A 15,707-nucleotide genomic window follows, 5' to 3' on the forward strand; every position below is an offset into this window, starting at 1 on the left:
AGCAAAGCCCTGCCTATCCCAGGCTGCTCCTACACAGAACAAAGCAAGGTCAGTAGTGGCGAAAAATTGGCCGCACAAATCCACAGATAATACTGGTGACAAGTGCAGTTTCTGCCTTTTGTAGACAGTTTCCCCAGCTTAGGTCCTCCTAAAATGGAACTATAGCTCCACACTAAAAACTGCAAGGAGGCAGGATTTTAATGCAGAAGGGACTGTAGGCATTTTTTAAAAATTAAACTGCACATACGCAACATATTGAAACATGTCTTGATATGTCGGGTATGACTAAATGATTTCGTGCATGGAAGTTATGACATCCAAAAACATGACACTAGAAAAAGGACCAGATGAAGATGGCAGTACCAGTGACCAAGGAAGAACAAGTAGGCATAAATATAAAATTATGATCAAACGGGTATGTTTTTTTTTTTTTGCAGAGGAAACATCTTTCCCTTCTGCAATTAAAGGCCCTTCCTATCTGCAATTTTTTTGTTTTTAATGTTTAATTCCTCTTCAAAGACTTTTTTTTCAGTTTAAATAGTGAAGTCAACAACTACTTGAAAGCCCCCTAATGCAGTTTTTTTTGGGACCCCCAACAATTATCTGTTTCTACAGCTTAGAAATTGCAGCTGGATTTCAGTAGGTTTGTATGCAAGCTCTATGTTGTACAGAAAGAGAATTAACAAGTCCAGCCATTGCAGAAATCTAGAAACAGTTTAATTACCCTGTGCAAACAGCTGATCTGAGAGTCCCCAAGCAGGGGGTCTGCATTATTCTGCATTAGGGAGACACATGGAGGAACATTCCACTGTTTTACAGGAGGAGGAAAATCCTTTAAATATGCCCTTGAGAGTCACATGATGCAAACAGCACAGTTTCACAATCCGGCATGTATAGGGAACATTTTATTGCAGAAAATAAAGAGACAGACATGAGGACAGTATTACTAATACCAGCTTGTCTGTATGATATGGAGGGGTGTGCTATTTAAAAAAAGTAGCAAAGGTTGGCACAGTGATCAGGAGCACTGTATATTTTTTGGTGTAGTTTACAATGGTGTGTTTGACTTTTTTGTTTTGCTTACTGGATTTTTGAAACACAGTGGAGGTCTACTGCTGCCTTTTAAGCTGTGCTGTTCTACTGGTCTGGCCCTGCAGCTTTAAAGCAGAACTAAACTTTATGAACCAACTTACCTACTTTTTCACAATCTTTTGTTGAATTGATACTTTAAAATGCAACGAAAACCTTGGTTGTAACCAAATCGTTGAAAACATTTTTATGGCTATTTGGTATATCTGCTGATACAATTATTTATGATCCAAAATGATTTTATTGTATACTTCCAGGAGGATAAAAGGAAGTCTTCATCATATTCTAATCCAGCACCTCCCTGACCCTTCTTAGCATTCTTTCCATTGACTTGGCCAGGACGCCCATCACCGTAATGTGAACGTATTGAGAAGTCAATATGCGACTAAGAATCCAGTTGCACAATGAATGATGGAAGGTTCCCTACTTGCTTGTGAACACAGATGTGCCTCAGTCTGATCAGAATACTGGCATGATGGATAGATTTTGCCAACCTTGAAGACCTGTGTCTGAAGATGTCTTTTTAAGAAATCTTACATTTTCAAGCACAGAATGTAATCAAGGTTCACCTTGCCTTCATCCAACCCACCAATGTTCACCAGTTGCTTAAGTGGGGCATTGTCTTCAAACAATCTTTAGGACTTTTTATCTAGAGTAAGCAGTTTTCTAGCAGCCTTACGGATCATGGTAAGAGCGATCTCGACCTTGCGCTTGTTGCGTAGACCATGTCCACCAATAAGTTCTAACTCCTGGTCTAAACAAGACTTTTAAAAGAACATCATGGAGTGACATAGGTCTTCTGACGCACCCAACTCCTGGCAACGGGCATTTTGTGCTATCCACCTGCAAAAAAGTGTGCTGATACAATTATGTGTTACATTGTTATTACGCAAGGAAGATTTCCTGCACAGATCTGGCTTGTGGAGCTTGTACATTTGAACATCCCCTTGCTAAGTTTCTTGCAATGGATGCTTACAGAGTTGGCCTGAGGCACCTCATTGTAGTGTAGCAGAGGTCCTGTTCTCCAAATGTAGGAAGATCCCCCTCATATCAGGAGAAAGGGCGCCTATAACTAGGACAAATATGTGGCACCAAACATGTTTTTGGGCCACATGTGCTATAACCTTTTATTTCTAAAATTATCCAAATGTGCCCCTAAGAAGATATAATACAACTGCCTGAAAATGTAATTCACTTGGTGATGAAATGACATGATGTGATAACAAGTACTGATAGTGTTAAAGTGAGTGCCTAATCCAATGATCAACTTGTTATGTTCTACATTCAGAAACATTTCAGTAGACAATCCTGAGCATTCAGTTTGTCCATTGTCTCCAGTGGTTTGAACAAACGGTCTTTGCCGTAAAAGGAATTGCGTACACATTGGGAATGGTAGTTTATACAAGTAAAATGTGTAAGAACTGTAAAGTTGGTAAAGTGGGGTTGGGTCTTAGATGTCCCTGCTCCAAGAGTCCACACAATACCGCAGGATTTAATTTGGGAGCATTCTAGAAGTACATATCCTGGAAGCTCCTAGTGAGTGTGGTCTAGGTTGTGATGGAAGATGTGTGTGATGTTTTCCCTAATTCATTCATTACCATCCAGTATCCAGCTGTACATCTTTCAGTCTCCAGTTGTGCCAAAACCTGCCAGAACCTGGGTAGTTACAGCTGTTCCACTGTAAAACATTTTTATTCCAATAAATCTCATATACAACAAAACACTCATCCAATTTGGCATTTATGCTGTGCATCGGATTACCATTATTGCTGTACCCCAAAGAATCCCATATTTTTTGCAAGGCCTTGAGCCTATAAATAAAAAACAATTTTGTCTCAAATCAAGAGACGGAGGCTAAGACTCCTGGTAAAAAAGCCAGTGACTCCCAGACAGGAGCACTACGGAAAGCTATAAATTACTGCAGGATATTGGAGAAAACTCTCACAACATGTAAACTGAATTACTTTATGACATTTACATACCTAAATGTCTTTAAGTATTAATTTATTGCTATTTCTACTTGTTGCCTGGATTTATTCTTCAAGTCATTGGCAGTGTGTACTGTATATGTCTGTGTCGTTTTATATTATATATTAGTGTTCCCATCATTTTATCCTTTCCTTATGTTTTTTTTTTTTCTATAAAAACACCACATATATACCTATTGACTGAGGGTATTTTGTAAAACAAACCACAGAACAGATTACAATCGAAGACATAAGTAAAATTCCATGCCATAATCAGATGGAGGATGAGAAGTTTATTATGAACGTATATATGAAAGATCAACTCTTATGAGGGTTGTTTAAATATTTTATTTATTCTTATCCTTATTTTTCTCAGCTATGTTTAGTATCCTGGAAGGTGTTTCTGTATTCACCAAAATCTGTGCCTGTAAACAAAGTACTGAGATAAAACAATTGTACAAAGCCAGAAATTGAGGTTTATTTCAGTGCCCTTAACTGATTTAAATCCCTTTTTGAAGGGAAGTGAACACTTAAAGGGAAGTCTTGCAGAACAGCTATGGGATGCATAAATACAGCTTTCGCCCTCTGGCGCTATAGACAGCTCTGTATACATACCTATATATTCAATTTTATATTTTATTGCACACATCTGTATAAGCAGTGTTGTTTTACACTGATGTCTGTCATCTCTGGGTCTTGTCTTGATTGTTCCTTCTGATAAATATTAGTGAGGGGACATGTATTTTGTATAATAGCATTCTTAAAGCTAAATTCCAGGCAGATATATTTAACAAAAATGAATGCAGCTCAGCATTTATTACTTCAACATTAAATGTATTTTTTAAGAAAGAAGTACAAGTACATAAATCTTACTTGGTGTCTGCTCCTTTCAGGCTGGGGATCTGTCCTCCATAGCCTGAGCTGGAAGTGGAAATATGCTTTAACCTAGAAGACCTGTTATAGCTAATGATAGTTACATAGTCAGTTAGGTTGATAAAAGTCCATCAAGTTCAACCACTAGGGAAATAAACATACCAAAAATGTATAGACACAGTTGATCCAGAGGAAGGCAAAAGCCTCAATTTGCTCCAACAGAGGGAAAAAAATCCTTCCTGATCTTATGAGGCAATTGGATGTTCTCTGGATCAATCATAAAATGGAAGTACTGCAGCAGACACCCATGGACTGGAGAATGAGTGTTGGAAATTATTTTTTTATGTAGGTATGTTATGTGACCTGACTACTATTTACCTAATTTCTTTTCCACATTCTTCTAAAAATGCTAAATGTATACATATATGATAAAATAAAACAAAAAGCTCCAGATGGGGTTGTACTTGGGTCATGGGTGATATAACCCGCAGGTGAGACTTCATGGGACATGGTGGTTCAACACAGTTACAATGGGATATAGCAAGTAATGATTACAAACTCAGGTACAACAAACCTTTTTTACACTCAGTGGGCCTGATTTATTAAAGCTCTCCATGGTTGGAGAGGATACACTTTCATCAGTGAAGCTGGGTAATCCAGCAAACCTGCAATGGATCTGGTCCAGGATTGAAAACATTTGCTAACAAAAAGAAAATGACTTTTAAGAAATCCATTCCAGGTTTGCTGGATCACCCAGCTTTACTGATGAAAGTTTATCGCCTCCAGCCTTGAGAGCTTTAATAAATCAGGCCCAGTGTTTCTTTAAAGTACTCCCCAACAGAACAGGGTCACTCTGTAAGTTACAGCATACCTTTGCTGTGGCCCATTTCATTATATATTACCTTGTTGGCAGCTGCAAGTATTTACCTAGTTGGATGGAATGTATACATAATTCCCAAATCCTGAGCAGTGGTTCCTCCTGTTAACTTATACATTTTGTAGTGATATTCAAGCCAGTGGGAGAAACCACTATATTCAACCAGGTAAACAGTTATTGGACCCATTGAGCCAATCAACTATTTGAAGAGGCTGGTGAGTGGCATTCCAAAAAAAGGCTGTTGTAAAAGTATACTTCCTCTTTTTCCAGGTATGCATTAATATACAAAGTAACTGTGCCGTGCTATATGATCAAAAGGAGCAGTTGTCTCAGGTCCGCTGGTCCAGGTGACCCACCAACACCAGAGCTGTCTCAGGACTCAAGATAGCCACTATTAGCCCAAAGGTGGTAGGTTTGGATGGTCAGAAAAGACATGTATTTTGTATATTGGTGGTCCAATGTCTTTTAAGTATATTTTACACTTCTTCCTATCCCGATCATTAAACATTAAATGTTGGTATACACACACGCTTTCTAACACCTTCTTTCAAAGTGATGTAATTTCCCCACTTTGTGAGCTTTTGCATATAAGTTTGGTGAGTTCTACCTGCAAGTCTTCATATTAGGTCACCAATATCTGAGGTTTGTTAGCGAGAATTTGTTACACAAACATTAAAAAAACCGTGGACCACCAAATTATAAAATCAATGAGTGGTTCTTCTTCCTTGCCACCATAGGGCACCGCAGGGACAGCATACTCTAACCAATGTGGAGCTTTAAGTATATTAGAACTTGTAGTTGATCAAAACCTTTACCTGGAAAATGGAAAGATTGGATGGTGATTCAGCATTAGATGTCTGCCCTGTCCTAAATCCTTGGGCAGTATCTTCTATTGTCAAAGGATTTAAATGGGACATTTAAATGACAATATACGCAAGAAAATGGTTATTTTTACGAGACCTTTCACCATATATTTCTGTCTTTGGTTCTCTTCTGTTCCCTAAGCAGCCATCCTAGACACTCCCAATGACCACTCCTATCTTTCAACCCGTCAGCTACCTGCCTTCTTTGGAAATTACTCTTTGTGCCAATGTTTACCTAGCTGTTTCCCCTCAACGAGCGCTGCCATTTCACAAGAAGAAGAAAAATGACATGTCAAAACCTTTCATAGAAAAAAAAACCTACACGTTCTGTTTTTTCACATGAGTGTATTCCCACAGGAGATTTGTATATATGTGTGCAGAAAAAGCTGGGGTTAGTGTGCTGCAGCTTGACGTTACACTCCCCAGGCAATTGAAATGTATGCTGCTCACGGTTAGTATGCAATGTGTTCAGAATATATTGCATAAATGAGGTTTATAGCAAAGGCTTTACATGCTGTAGAATTCATGTTATATATCAAGGATAATGTGTACTGACAAGGAGTTCCTTCATTTTTTGAACCATTTAAGATGATAGATAGGTGCTTTTATACAAAATTATGTGTTTGCTGTACATGAAACACGTCTAGATGTGCTACAATTAAAAATAATGAGAGACCACAAATCAAACAGATTATGGGGTTCTGGAATTTTCATATGATTCTTACCCTATGAAAGAAAGTAGTAAGATAGTGAGAGAAGAAGACTAAATGATATCATTCTTACCACAGCTGTATAGAACCCACACAGAGATATATTTATTAATTTCACATAATCAATTAGCAGCAACCTAAAACTTTCCAGTACATTTCCATCAGTCCTTACTGAACTAGAGTAATGTATCATCTTTACCGTAGTCTTACACAAAGTTGAACTGTCCATTATTTAGAAGGACTGACGATCATTTAGAACTGAATCCCCCCTATTTGTTCCTGCTCTGTTGTTCTTGTTGGTCTAATGTACAGACCTTTCCTTTTTTATACTAATAGTCCTAGACTTACCTAAACCTTCATATAACCCTATTAGAGATTTTAAAAAGCCAGTATAAAGGAAGTAATAACGTTATCTATAATATTTATGGTCAATGTAACTGGCTGGGTGTCAGTGATGTGTCCTTTGAGCTATAAATTGTGTAATGGAGTCCCTTGGCCAGTTCGGGAAAAGGCAATTTTACGTAGCTGACAATTGTTGTTCAGCTCAAGGATATACAGACTCCAAAAGTGGGGTCTGGTGAATATACAAGGTGCCCCCCCTCCAACCACTGTGCTTAAAAAAAGAAGAAAGTTTGTAGAAATACATGTCCATGTTAATCAGGTATTGGAGTCACTGGTGGTGGGTTCTTTTATTTATCAGCTTGAAGTAAAGAGGTAAGTGCTGGCCCCATTAGGGTTTCCTGTTTACGTGAAGTTTAAAGATTATCAGCCTCTATCATACTAGTAGAATAATTGATTTTTGACAAAGCTGACTGTGTCAATATAACTTAATTGGCTTTGTTAAGTTCACATTGTATTATGTGTTTAAATTAAGTGACCTATAGGAAATCACTTATATAAAATCTGTATCAATGATTACAAATAAGCTCACACATTAAAAATAGCAGCCCTGGAGTTGGGGGTTTGATTCCCTTTCTTCACGGAGTTCCTATGTTCTACCTTCTTCTCAATGGAAGTAATGTTTAAATTATAAGGTCATCTATTGCACGAGGTTTGTATAGTCTGTAAATCACCAAAAACGATATGCATTGGCTATCCAAAATGGAAAATAAAATAATTATTAATGCTTAGGCATACCCTTTTTAGAGCTTCCAGCTGTGCTAGTGACTCCACTAGACCATTCAACCAATAATAGCCGGTATTACAAGAATAACACATTTCAGAGAATGAAAACACCTGTAACCTGTTGATTTAGTGAACATATGATTTCCTTTGCCAAGTTTATTTTGCAGACTTCATGAATTTTTGTATCATAAGAAGACCTAAATATAAGTACAACTGACGCAGTGTTTCTATAAAAAAAAAAAAAAAAAAAAGAAAAGCCTTGGCCCATAGATCTGTTTTTTGCCATGCTAAAATATGTTACATTGATTTGAAATTTATAGTACAGACAACAGATAATGATTACATTAAGGACACCTTATCATTTACCCTATGCCACTTATTCTGTGCTTTTTATTCTTGATACAAGATCTATATTTTTAGATCATTAATGACAGTTATAAGACTTCAAATCTTCTTGCCTAGATAACTTTCAGAGATACAATCTCTTCCATATAAACCCTACATGTTTCAACATCTTTAGGGTAAGTATGGAATGTACTTAGTCAAGGAAAATAAGTTTGTTGGATTAAATTTACATCCAATCAATCTGGACAAAACTAGAAACTGACTTACAAGCTCCAGATCAGGGGTGTCAAACTCAAATACACAGAGGGCCAAAATTAAAAAATTAAAACAAAAATTAAACAAAGTCGCAGGCCAACCTTGAAATTTATTGAAAAAATTGAGGAAATGTTTCCTTCTCATAGATATAAACCCTTTTCATATGGAAACAAAGAGGTTTTGCTTTACATTCAATCTGGAACAAGCCTATAATAGAGAAAGAGGCATAATATATATATATATATATATATATATATATATTTATTTAAGAAAAAGATTGTATGCCTCTTTCTCTATTTGCATCTATAAAACAGTCCAATGGGGGGGCCATGCATAGGCAGAGCCCGCTGGTCTATTGACGCGAGTGATGCCAGGAAGTGTAGTAGCGGCCCTATTTCCATGCATGGGCGGGCCAGCTGCAGTTCATGTTTAGGATTCCTTTAGGGGGAAAAAAAAGGATGTTGGGGCCAGATTTGCCCCCCGGGCCAGAGTTTGAAACCCCCTGCTCTAGTTGCAGACATCCAGCCTCAATCTTTAAAGGTTTAGAGCTCCATGTTTGAATTTCAGACTGGACACTCCTTGTTCTTCCTATGTGTGTGTGAGTTTTCTCCTACCTCCAAAAAGCAATATTCTTTACCAATAGGTAAAGAAAATTATCCTTAGATTATATTAGCTACATATGACTATGGTAGTGACATTGGATTGTGAGTAGAGGGACAGTTGCATGTCTATGGATTCTGTAAAACGCTGCTTATTATGTTGGTGCTACATATATACCTGATAATATTACTAGGGAAATCATACTGAGAGTGTTTGTTTAACTAGCTCAAGAGCTTTAGTGAAAGTTTTTCGTGATCGGCTGACTGTGATTTTCGGCTGCCCAGGAGGAAAGAGATTGAGAATGTTTGTAAATTTGAAGAATTGATTCTTGAAAGTGATTGTTCAGCAGGGCAGGTTGAAGAGGCTTTAGAAATAAAGATGTGAGTATCACATGCTTGACTGGATGAGACATCTTAGAAATGAAGAAACAGAATACAGCGAACAGTGGGGCACAGGTGTTGGCAGAAATGGACAAGCCCAGAGGGATGGCATAGACAAGGTCTTGACCAGGAAATTCCACTGGGAAGCCACAGACCACCTAGTATATTTTATACTCCCATATTTTTTGTTTGTATCAGGGGTAGGCCATAAGTGAACTTGACATATGGCAGAAAAATCAAGGATACGGTGGATCAGTAGTCAAGTTAGATCAGCAGCTGGTCAGAAACAAGCGTTAGTCAGGAGACAAGCAAGGTAAGCGAAAGGTGAGCAGGAACAAACCACATTCATGTCATAAAAGAATACAAAAGCAAGAAGATACGGGACTTTAACGGCAGTGAATATTATAAAAATGATCATAAATCTTTTATTTCCTTTATTAAAAAAACAATTAAAAGATGCATGCCTCTTCCCCTATACCAAGTTTCTGGAAGAGTCCAATTGACATTCTAACATACATGGGATAGATATATTGTACACATTACATATGTTGAGATCATCTGACACGTTTTGCAAACTATGTCAGCTTCCTCAGGGATGTAATTGGTACAGCTAGTAGATGTATCAGCACAAAGGTTGTTACAATCACCAGTATGCTTTTTCCCTTGGTATAAAGACAGGCAAAACGCAGGATTAAAATCACAACATACTGAAATGGCGGTGTCCCATATATGTTCTCCACAGTAATATTCAGTACTTCTCCAATTATTATTGGTAATGCTCACTCCATTGTGGAGTGTTAATAGGCAATTATCTTCAAAAACTAGATTCAATCAAATAATTTCGTCCATAAACAGGCTTGCAATTAGATTATAAGGAGAACCCCCTTCCTCTGTGACACATAAGTCAAGTCATAGTCAGGAAACAAACTGGGTCTGCAACAGGTGAGTAGGAACAAACCATGGTCAAGATACAAGCTGAGTCTTTCCCGTGTAAGGGGAAACAGTCCCTGGTCAACCGTTCTGTGTTAAAGGGGAACACATGAGGCTTATAATGGTCAAATATAGGTACACTAATTGCATTAAAAAATATTATTACACAGTATTTATATAGCGCCAACATATTACACAGCACTGTACAAAGCCCATAGTCAAGTCACTAGCTGTCCCTCAAAAGGGCTCACAATCTAATATCCCTACCATAGTCATATGTCATTACCAGAGTCTAAGGTTAATTTTGGAGGAAGCCCATTAACCTAACTATATGTTTTTGGAATGTGGGAGGAAACCCACGCAAATATGGGGAGAACCTACAAACTCCATACGGAGTAATGTCCTGGCCGAGATTCAACCCTGGAACCTTGCACTGCAAAGGCCTGAGTACAAACCTCTGAGCCACGGTGCTGCAGGAACAATGGCTTTTTTTTTTTTTTTTCTTTTTTTTTATCTGCATGGAGTAAAACTTTAGGCAACTATGTTCTGACCCTAGGGGAAGGCTGTATTTTAATTTTCTGTTGACTTTAGCATTCCACCTGTCAGGAGACTGCAAATAAAAATGAATAAACGTCTGTTACTTCAACTACAGAGAGTGTTATGATTTCACCCCTCTACTTTCTATGACTGTGTCCTAAATATTGTGGGTATGTTTCTAAGTGTTTTGTAGCACACCCAGCATATTCTTTAAAATCAGTTTATCTATTTCTTTATGTTTAGTACAGTACACTACCTCTGTGATTTCCTTGCTTCACAAGCTACATGATTGATTATTTGATATACTGCTACAAAGATCCGTCCCTCTCCAATGTAACGGCTTCCTCTTTAAGCGTGGTTTGGACTTGTGAGCCTCCTGTGCATGTCACTGCAGACACGTTGCCCCACCTGTATTACCAGTTCTGCCCCTATCCCACAAACCTGTATGTGTGACTTTCTAAAGCTAAAACATAAAATCAACACCAAAGCAAAAAGCTAAGCTGAAAAGCAAATAAAATTGAGGAAATGGGCACAATATTGGGAAGAATAAATATCCTGTCAGTGGCACGAATTAGAAACTCAATTAGTCGTCTCCTTGACTCAGCGCTATCAGTTACTTGCTGATGGAGCATCAGTTTACCCGGCTGACTTCCTTGACACGCCATTGTTCCTTTGGGAAGGTAATCTCAGCTCACATAATGGCCGCTGTCATCAGATTCATGGCTTTTAAATCTTACAACCTTCCATCTCATTGTCAAAATGATTTTCTTGTCAGAATAAAATAACTAGCTGTCTTTTTGAAACCAAGCGTGAGATTTGTGATTTATGCCAGGGAAAGAAAGTAATGTTGTTTATCTCCCTTGACCTTGTAACGGGTGTTTTACTATCAAAACACTGCAAATCCAATAAAGTTTATTTGTTCAGCAAATATAAAGGAGGAGCCAGTATACAGTATACCCATAGGTCTCAGTGTTGCTTGGAGTAAATAGCAAAAAGAATATATAAAAAAAACACAACACCAGTAAAGGTTTCTTTATTAAACCGTGTAAGGTGCAAAGAGTGAAGGACAGTAACCTACAGTATTCACTGCCCAGATGTCAAACTAGTACAAAGAAGATTCAGATCAGTTGTTCTGCTGCAAAGTTTTTTCTTCTATCTCTCTATCATAAAAAAATGCCATTTTTAAAATTGTTTTTACCCTTTATACCATTCGTTTCATACCTGCCCCCTAATAATCCCTTGCTTTCTAGGCACCCTCTACATGCATTCCACTGACGAATGCATATCATTTCCCAAAGCACGATTCCACATGGGGACAATTGTGGGCCATGCTTGCATAATGTGTATTCAAAGAACCCTTTGTAGTCTCCATAGGAGCCCTAAGTGACTGGGAGATCACATAGGAGTACATTTTGGAGATTAAGACAAAGCATTGCTGCACTATAACAAGAAATGCCTGAACAAGAACATTTATAGAAGGATCACCAGGCAATATTTATTAAACATTAAGATATTAAAAATGACTTTAGAAATCACATTATCATGCTGGGTCTTATGTGAGATACTAGTGATTGGGTTCACAGCTATACTACAATGTTACACCATGCATTATTTTATATATTAGGACAATTAGTTACATTTAATTGATGGTTTGCTCTGCAAAAATAAACCTCTGAAAAGTACATGGCTCTGGTGCCAATTGCTGATTGGGAAACTTTTTTTTGGTGGCCGGTGGTGCTTATTTGGCTCTGTAAACAACCTTCAGACTCTGATGGCTTTACCAGGTCTTTATACCATAACATCAGTTGTATTTGCTTGGACACAATGTTTATTGAATACACCAATAAGTATATTAAAGACTTGCCTGACATTATTGGTTTACTTTATAATCTCCTGTAGACCTTCCCATGGTAGCCAAGAGTGGTCATCATTTGGCCTTGAAGACCATCTTCAAAATATCATGACTTTAAAAGGTCTTTAGACCACAAAGAAATGTTTGTGTTTGATTAGAGATCCACTTACAAAGTTACCCTATGCATAGATATATTGAATATGCCAATTAATGTATCATATAATCATTGGTTTGATTTGCACCACTAAAAAGGACATGGCTCAGTTGTAAATGGCTTTTAAAAAGTCTCCAGTATACCTTTTTATGGGTAGCCAAGGATGGCCATTATTTGGCTCTGAAGACTACTTCAAACTCTCATGGCTTTAAAAGGTCTGTGGACCAAAAACATTTTTGTGCTTGTACTTTTCTTTCCTTACAGACCTGGAAGTTGATGACTCTCTCCAGTGGGGACTTAGACAACAATACAAAGTTGATAGGGGATCTAATATTTCCCCTCTATAAAATTTTGCCTTGACATACGTATTCTCTGTCTAAGCTGCAGCGGTATCCATAGTGTTAATGGAACATGCCTTGTTTCAACCAATTTTCAGCCAAATGCTTGGTTAGCAAAGTAAGCAACATTTGCCCCTAGGAGTCCACAGAGGGCAGCCACTGCCTGCTATGTGCAATCACTCTCTATCACTATAGCGGACAGGACCACCCTGCCATTGCCAGTCAATGAGAAGGCTCATACAGTTTTATGCTCACTTTACTTACAGGTTCAACCCCCCTCCACCGTTATGGTTCTCAGAAGGAACAAAAAGGACCAATCAGGTAAGGGATCCCACCAGCTAGGTCACCCTGTTCCCATTTATTAGTGTATATTTAGTTGTCTTTAAAACATATTTAAACCCCAAACCAAATATGAATATATTTTGTAGAATACCAGCCATTAAATATGGTGGCTGCACTGGTTTTCTCTTCAGGCAAAGAACATTTTCAGCAAGTACAGAAAATGATTATAGAACCTGCCAGAAATGCTTTGTCCTAGTTTGTATAGGATATCCTATAAAAACAAAACATTTTCATCTTTCTTTTGTTAACTACAAGCCCCATCAATTGACCATGAGATGGAGACGAACAAAGGCATGACAACCATGGCTGCCTCCGTACAATGAAGAAATGAGTGTAGCTACCATGGTACAGAAAGTATGTCAACTGCAGGATTAGCAGGTGAAAATATGAGAAGAAAGCATGAAAAGGTCAGGTAAGCTGCAATGTGTTTAATGTTTGCTTTTAGATATGCTTTATTGGCATGCCGAGTACGTGGTTAACAACAAGAGTTGTATGTGGTCACGCTCGGGTAGATTAATTGAATTCTGTTCTACTTGGGTCTGACCTCAGACTCTCTCTTATCATTCTATGCCTCATATCAGTCAGAAGTTTGGTTGGAATGTCAGACTTTGGGACCCCTTGGATTTGGCTGTGTTTGGGGAACATCTGGCCATCCAAATACAATGCAGTGAGTATTTGGCCAGTTTAGGAGTTTTTCTGAGCCATTTTGATAATATATTCTAAGGTTATGCTGCTTGTTCTGCACATTTCACAGCAGTCAACATAAATGTAGTGCTTTCCAAAATGAGCCTAAACAAAATCGATCAAACATTTAAGTGGTCCATGTCGTGTAAATACAAAAGAATGGAGAACTTTATGCATAATCTCCTACCAAGAATTATTCACTGGCATGGTGAAATCATTTTTCCAGGAACAAATGTAACTGGCTAAACGCCATATAAACTGTGTTAAAGATGAACTCCAGACAGCTCCAATACTCTAGTGCTATAGTCATTAAAAATCATTACCTGTATATATTATTATGGAACAAGACTGGGTCTTCATTAGTCAAGATAAAGAGCTTCTGCTATTCCCTGCACAGTAGATCTGACAGAGGCAAGTCAGCACATTTTTCATTTCCTATGGCTCAACTTTACTCTGTACTTGTGGTCAGTCCAACCCAGTGAACCTGCTCATATTAGGAGAGAGAACAGGGATGGCCACTGCAGTCAGATGTCCTCCTTCATCATGGTAGACCCAACCATCCAATCCTGTACCAAGCTAAGGACATTGGTATCCTTGAGCATTGGAAAAGTTTTGGTATCGATCACCAGTTTCATCCCGTCCTAGATATGGGCCTGATTGGTGACCCTGGGGGGGCTGTAAGTTGAAGATCTCAAGAGCCAGGTTTAAGTTACCTGCATTGCTATGGGACTTCTACTAACTAATAGATTAAATTACACAACTTCAAGTTGGTCATTAGGCAAGCATATGAAATGATTTATTATTTAGTAATGGTGCAAATCATTTTTCATTAAATGATGGCATATTTCTGGTTTCACAATTTATTTGAGGACATGACTACAGAAAAATAGAAAATGTAATGTCATTTTTTTATATTTTATTTTTAAATAATGATCCACAGATTGTCAATTTCCACCAATTTCCACCCCTACATGGGACCTATTTTCTTCAGGTGTAGGCATTGACCATGTGTGCATTTCAGCACTCTTCCACTTGCTGAGGTTCTCATTCTGGAATACAGTAAAAAAACATAAAATCACTGACTTTAATACCAAAAAAAAACTTTTAATATGCCATTGGGTGGCATGGTTGGCTTAATGGATTGCACTCTGTTCTTTGCATCACTAGGGTTCCAGGTTTATATCTCGGCCAGGACACTATATGCAAGAAGTTTGTATGTTCTCCACGTCTTTGTGCAGGTTTCTTCCAGGCACTCTGGGTTGCTTCCACATCCTGAAAACATGCAGTTCAGTTAATTAGTCTTCCCTAAAAAGCTAAAACCTTTTCCTAAAAAACATGACTGTGGAAGGGACGTTAGATTGTGAGCCGCTCCAAGGGACAAATAGTGATGAGACTTTGGACTTTGTAAAGTGCTGCGAAATATGTCAGCACCATATAGATGGTGGTGCCAAATATTTTCCAATAGCTAAGTGGAAACAACCTGTGTGATATCATGAGGTTTCTAATTTAATGAAGACATAAAATGGTACACATGTATGGGGAAGGTCCAACTTCTGGTGGGTCTGTATTGTAGCATAACAAACACCATGAAGATAAAAGAAAAATATACCATACACAAACATTTCTGGTGTAGCCAATGCACTTCCAAGAGTTGAGTGGTGATTCCCTGTATGCAATCTATTAGTGTGTAGTGAGTGTAGTGTGGGAATGAATTAAAGATTTAATATGGTACACATGTATAGGGGAAGGTGCAACGTCTGGTCTTTCCTTCAGCCCTCCGGAGTTG

The 15,707-nt window shown here is 38.0% G+C and overlaps 1 pseudogene; it reads right to left on the reverse strand.

The window, feature by feature from the left end:
* Positions 1 to 1,282: 1,282 nt before the first annotated feature.
* On the reverse strand, positions 1,283 to 1,918 carry LOC140341761 (small ribosomal subunit protein uS4-like; annotated as a pseudogene).
* Positions 1,919 to 15,707: the final 13,789 nt, after the last annotated feature.

The sequence above is a fragment of the Pyxicephalus adspersus genome, chromosome 12 (assembly GCF_032062135.1).
Source record: "Pyxicephalus adspersus chromosome 12, UCB_Pads_2.0, whole genome shotgun sequence".
Taxonomy (NCBI): domain Eukaryota; kingdom Metazoa; phylum Chordata; class Amphibia; order Anura; family Pyxicephalidae; genus Pyxicephalus; species Pyxicephalus adspersus.